The sequence below is a fragment of the Coturnix japonica genome, chromosome 1 (genome assembly GCF_001577835.2).
Source record: "Coturnix japonica isolate 7356 chromosome 1, Coturnix japonica 2.1, whole genome shotgun sequence".
NCBI classification, from domain to species: Eukaryota; Metazoa; Chordata; class Aves; order Galliformes; family Phasianidae; genus Coturnix; species Coturnix japonica.
The window spans coordinates 24,174,418-24,180,241 of NC_029516.1; positions in this window are offsets into that span (position 1 = coordinate 24,174,418).

The window sequence follows — 5,824 nt, forward strand, 5'->3', positions numbered from 1 at the left end:
AAAAGGAAAAAAAAAAAACAACAGTGAAAACCTCGGAGTTTTTTTTTCCTTCTGCAGTTGGTTTATGCGGAAGTTCAGTAAAGCCAAAGCTCTAGCCTGCGAAGCTGACCGACATCTAGTCAGGGCCAAGAACTACGTACAGACACCAACATGGTGAGCAGTAAAATGGCGTTTATTGTTTTGTGGCATCTGTTTATATACATGCACTACTTCATCTACATCCCTATGCTATGCGTAGCTATGCGTAATATTTGCCCAAGCACAGAGCAGGGGAGGTCCTGTCACGTCACAGCCCGAGTGTTCGTGCACGCCTACTACAACATCTCCCTCTCCCCGTGCTCAATAAAGCCATGCCCCGTTACAGCGTAAGCGCAAATTCTAATCCTACTGTCTCATAACATATCGCAAATCTTACGATATTCCATTCGTTGATCAAAAATGTTCACTATCATGCAGTCTAAGCATTGCTGAATGCATCCTACAAAGACAGCTAAACACACAAAAACTGACAATACAATACCAAATCCCTTCAAAACTTGCACAAACCATGACCCCCAACCTCCAAAGACACTGCGCAACCAGTCCCCAAAAAGGGTCATCGACTTTCCCAATCTTCTTGATGTGTTCTTTCATCCAGTCCAGCTTCTTATGTATGGATTCACTGTGATCACTCAGGTAAAGCAGCACACCTCCTACACATCTTGACATCCATGTCCTTGAGTGAGTAGAAGGAAGTCAATGGCCGCTCTGTTCTGGAGGACCACGTGTCTGATGTTGTCAACATCCAGGAGTAGCTCAGAAAGCACTTCCATGGTGGCATTAGTTTGTTTAACAGACCAACAAGCAAGTCTCTCTATCTTATGCAATGCTTGTGCTGCTGCCACTCCAGGTGCCGTTTTTATCTGACTGGGAGTTCCAATGATGGCAATGGCCACTGTCCAATATTGTTGTGCAGCAGAAGAATTAGGTTTGAGTTGCTGAGTAGCAATAATGACTGAGGTATCCAGTGACCGCCAACCATTTTCGGGGGATAAGATGGCCCTCGTATGTGAAATCCATCTGCCAGATTTGAAGCGGGGCTAACCCCCGAGGGTTAATCCCAGCCCCTATAACTGGGGTGGTATCACAATGAGGGCATGCCTGGACTACATCACGCGCTGCTGAAATAGGAATCGAGCATGTGCGGGCTAGTGCCCGGGTGCCACTGTGTATGCTGGCGTGTAGGTCCTGGACCTCCTGTAAAGACCTGTGTATTTGCGGCCTTATCTGCCACAGCGTTTCCAGTTGTAGAGAACCCAGGTACTTCTGAATGGCTGTGAACATGAAGGATAGTGACAGGAGCAGAACGAAGAGCCAAGACATCTTCAAGGGTGCCCACCGCCTTGGTGCTCCAGTAACGCCCATCCGGGCCAATAGCCTAGCAGCAAAAGCTGAATCATTAACAACATTGCAAGTCATGCTTCTCCACATGCAAACCGCAGCTGCAACTGCCATAATTTCCAACAACTGGACACTGGCCTCCAGGTGTGTGAATACAGCTATCTGCCAGACGACAGCCCCCTGTTTAGTTTTAGAAGAGGCATCCATAAAGAGGGTGGGCCCTTCCAGCGGGGAGGTATGCATCCAGACCTTTACTGAAATGCAGAGCGGTTTTGCTAGATCGAAGACGGGCAGTGAATCTGAAAAGGTAACCGACCCCCCATATCCACCCAGTGTCAGAAAGAGGGGTTCAGGAAGGGGCTGGATATCCTGCAGAGAACTCGGCAGATAAATTCTACCTGGTTCTTGTCGGACTGCCCTGTATAATAGCAATCTAGACTTCTGTAGCAACATGGCTAAGACCTCCAACCAGGGCGTATAGGCCCAGGTAGGCTGGACGGAGAACAGCCACCAAACCAAAAAAAAACAGGTTTTGCATCAAGCGATTGCCCAGCAATCACTGCAGCGCCGGCCTCACATCAGCAAATGGCAATCTGTACACCCTGTGAGGGGTCCCAACAGGCCAGGGACTTCTCCATACATGCCTGCAAAATTTCCTGCCAAGCCACAGACATCTCTGCAGTGAACATTCTGGGTTCCTCAGGATTTGAACCTTTCAACTGATCATAACAGGGCCACTGAATTTTAAAAGTCCCACCCCAAAAAAGTGCCCGGTACCCCAGCTATTAAGGGAACAAGTAACGCCGGGCGTTCCAGGGAGCCATCTCTGTTGATCACAACAATCTCCACCTCTGCTAAGGATTTACTTGTGGGTGTCACGGTTTTGTAATGTTGCTGTCAATATTCCACATCATAACATCATGTGCAGTATGGATCATTAAAAGGTTCATACTCCATATCTCAGAGGACTTCGCAGAGGATGGCTCCCTGACTGGGAACCAAACCCAGGCCGCAGTCAAATCCTTAACCACTAGACCACCTGGGATATGTAGTTTTCTTCTGAGAGCCGAGTATTCAGGATGTTGTTATTCCACGGAACTGGAGTATGAACCTTTTAATGATCCATACTGCACATGATGTTATGATGTGGAATATTGACAGCAACACTACAAAACCATGACAGTAGGGATCTTCCCCCGCACCCCTCTGACCATCTGGGAGGGACCCACTGGCCAGTGGTCTGGCCAATCCGGTTAGGCGACAACAGTAATGTGAGCGCATGAGTCAATCGTCAGCGCATGAGTCAATAAGGGCTGTGATGATGGTTGAGTACAGGCCTGGATGATCTCCAGGCACCCCGAGGTACATTAGATGGACCCTTACCAGGGGGCAATTGCAACAGTCCAAAGTTAAGGCCACGGTTGGCGGGTTGTGAATTTCTGAGAGGGGGCTGGTTTGGTCGGTGGGGCGGGGCCACAACGTGGCTTTGCATGAGGCGGTGGGTTGGTCCTGGGAGTCATTTTTGGCCCATTCGATGGGGAGTGGGAGGGACCCTGGGCCTGAGACCAACTCCCATCCCTGCTTCCCTTCAGCATGGCCCGGAGAGACCGGCACTGCCGTGCATTGTGGCTATTCTTGCCGCAAAACTGACATATCACCCGTGTTTTACTCTGTCCAGGTTTGCTAGCGGTGCATTGTGCTTTAATATGGCCTAACTGCCCGCAGCGAAAACATGGGCCGTTACTCGCTTTCCCTTGAGCAAGGGTTGGGGCGGCTGCCATGGCCTCCGTGAGGGCAGCCACTAGGCCCTCACTGGTCAGAGGGGTAGCTTTCTTTTTATCTAGAACATACTTAATAAGCTCCCCTGGAGTCGATATTTTACTGGGGGCAGCGCAGATTAAGTCACGCACGCTCTCGTGAGATCTTTGTTTAAGGCAGTCCATGATGACCGGGCCATGAACAGCGCTTGGGAGCTCAGAGCCTTCAACTGCCTTAATCAACCTATCAGCGAAATCCTGAAAAGATTCCGTGGGGCCCTGTGTAATATCTGACCACGGAGTAGATGGTTCCTCACTACGAGCAAACGTGCGAAATGCCCCCAGCGCAGCATCTGTGGTGGCGAGCAGCTCAACTGGCCGCAGAAAAGCAACTTGACCTAAAGGGGTATCCACTGCTGGCTCAGCCCCTGTCAACCTCAGTAAGGTAGTACCATGAACCGGGTGGTTTGGATCACCTTGGGCAGCTGCTACAGTCTTTTTCAACTGCGCGAGCCACTCTTCCTTCCAAAGGGTGTACTGAACAGGCTTTAAAATCATACCCATAAGGTTCTCAATGTCATGAGGCAGCATAGGAGATTGAGCTGTCAATGACTCCAATGCGTTCAAGGTCGATGGCGAATACAATCCCTTTTTCTCAATGGCATCTATTAAGCGAGCTATCCCTTTTGGATCTAAGGGGGCCCACTGGGGGCCTCCATCATCTGTGATAATACCTGGAAATAAATCCGTGGGGACTGACAGCCCCTTATCCTCTATAGCCTTCCTGATCTTAGATGCAGGCTGAACGCTCTTCCCCTCTTGGCTTTCCTGGGTGGAATCACACCCATCACCCTTCCTTTTCTGAGGGAGGGAGATGACGGCTGGAAACGACCCCTTCTGGCTGTCTTCCCCTCCCCCTTGACAAGGCCCACCACTGATGGGAGAGGGGTTGACAATGCACAATGAAGGATACAATGGCTGTTGGGGATTGGGGGGTGGAGCATCAGTGGTCTGCGATAAGATGCCCTCGTCTGGCTTGAGCTCAGTCGGTGTATTGGCACCATCTTGTCCTTTATCTTCCAATGACCCCGTGGGAGGAGACGGGGCAGCCGGTGCCATCTTGGATCCATCTTCTCCTGCAGCGTTAGGAGAGGGAGGTACCCCCCCCTCCCCTCCAAGCTGAGCGCTTCCCGAACCTCGGCCAAGCCCTAGTAGCGAGCATGCAACGTCTTCCGCCTTCCCCTCCTCTCTAGCTGTTTTAAGAGCCCCCAAGATCAAGCCCCAAGTCTTAAGCTCACCCGCCTCCTGTGTACTCATAGTATGTTGCGCTAATGCAGAGGTAAGTACATCCCACCTATGATGGTCAAGTATGTCAGTGGGAGATGCAAGATCCCCTTCCTGTTCCAGGCAGGACAGAACTGCCGTAATGTCCTTCTTGGAAGGAACATTCTCTCCACAATAGTCTTTGCAGAACTGAGATAATACCTTGATAACGCGCTCCATGGCTCTCCCGCCCTTCCGTGGGTAACCTGTCCCCGCTCCACAGGTCCTGCTGTCCCACGGGCACACGTTGTACGCAGTTCAGCTGCTACAGAAGTTGTACACAGTTCTGCTGCCACTCTGCAGCCTTCTGCAGGCCTGTTCCACCACCTCCTCACAGCAACACGATTATTCCGCAGGCTTACCAGGCTTCACTAGAGCAACCCTCACATGGGGCACCAGTCGTTACCACTGTTCATTTTGCTCTAGCCTGCAAAGCTGACCGATACCTTATCAGGGCCAAGAACTGCATACAGACACCAGCGTGGTGGGCAGAAAAATGGCGTTTATGGTCTCGTGGCGCCTGCTTATATACGTGCACTGCTTCGTCTACGCCGCTATGCTGTGTGTAGCTATGCGCCCGTAATATTTGCCCAATCACAGAGCAGGGGAGGTCCTGTCACGTCACATCCAGAGCGTCCGTACACGCCTACTACAACAGCATTACAATGAATGGATTGCAGGAAAGGGGCTAGAAACCTGCAGCACAGTCTTGCAATTCAAAGAGCCGCTGTACGGTGGCTGTCTAAAATTCAGACTCTTTATTATTTCGCCCGCGTAAGCAGTGGAGCTAACTAAGATCCTCAGGCTTCCTTCTCTTACCCACCCGACTGCGCTGTGCAGCGCAGTGAAACACGGACGTTATTTCTGTGGCTCTGAATCTTGTCCCTGAAGAACGCGGCTGCCAGCAAATAACAGGGCGGCGAGAGCGGCACGGCCTGGCCTCTCTTCTCTGTGCGCCAGGCGCCGGCGGACCGATAACGGGATGCGCCTTTGCTTTTCGTTCTCCCGCTCCGTCAGCGCTGCGTTTTGTGCGGCCCCGTACCCATCGCCTGCCCAATTCCCGTGGCAGGAGGCGGCCGGGGCACGCAGCACGCCCCTCCCCAGCGGCTGGAGCCCGCTCCGCCGCCAGTACGGCGCCGGGCCTGCAGGCAGCGGCCCGCTCCCGGTGCAGCCAACGCTGCATCTCCCGCCTTCCCCGCCTCGGTTTCAGGCTCAGCCGCGGCCGCTGCTCCGAACGCTTCCCTTCTCCGTCCTCCCGCAGCCGGGCGCCGCCCCAGGGACCGCTCCCACCGCCAACATCCCCCAGCTCGGCTCGCCGAGCCCCGCAGCGCCGAGCAGGCCCGACCCGGCACCCGCTCCACGCC